The following is an 886-nucleotide window of genomic DNA, read 5'->3' on the forward strand; positions in this document are numbered from 1 at the left end:
CACATCCAGTTAGACTAACCTTCCAAAATCATAGATGCAGTACCTTAATTTCACAAATGCCAACAAGATCACAATCTAAAATTAGAGTACGCTAATAAAATCATATGATTACCACTAGTGATGTACTAAAGTGATAAATTACAAATATACAATGCCCATTTGTTAACAACCCACAGGTGTAATCTTTACATCTTACACATACTATCAATTTTTACATCAAAAGAAATTACATAATAACAGTAGTGAAGTCCATCATCAACCCGGTGTCTCGTCAACACAAGCCTTACAGCCACACTGGAAGTCCAATCCTACCTCAACACTAGTTCCACTATCTAAAAAGAGTAATCAACGAGGGATGAGCTTCACAAGCCCAGTGAGGGGTGAGCATACAAGCACAAACAGAAAATGATGCAATGCAAGCTACATCTACACATATGATGCATATTAATCCATTTATTACATTATTTTTCATATTTTCATTACTAGGTCCATCATCTGGTATGGGTGCTACGCAACGTAGGTGGTATCCCCTCTCCAGTCCATCGGACTATAGGGATATAAGCTTGCTGCAAGCGGAAGTCTACAGGTCCTAGAATCCTACACATTGGTCACCTTGCAAACCTCCAAAGGTAACCCCAATAGCTATGGTTCTGGAATCCTACACATCGATTACCCATGTTGTGGATAGCCACGGTCTTGAAAAACCCCTTGGTCACCAGCGCTGCATCTGCCTTTGAGTATAGTACATCATACTGTGGATATGGTACTCTTAATAACATACCACCCCTTGTGATTAGCCAGTACCTAACCCCTACTGGAAAGGAGTATAGCACCAGGTTCTGTGAATCCTAACCATATGCATTCTACATGCATCCATGGCAACCTA

The sequence above is a fragment of the Macadamia integrifolia genome, unplaced genomic scaffold (assembly GCF_013358625.1).
Source record: "Macadamia integrifolia cultivar HAES 741 unplaced genomic scaffold, SCU_Mint_v3 scaffold875, whole genome shotgun sequence".
In the NCBI taxonomy this organism is placed as follows: Eukaryota; Viridiplantae; Streptophyta; class Magnoliopsida; order Proteales; family Proteaceae; genus Macadamia; species Macadamia integrifolia.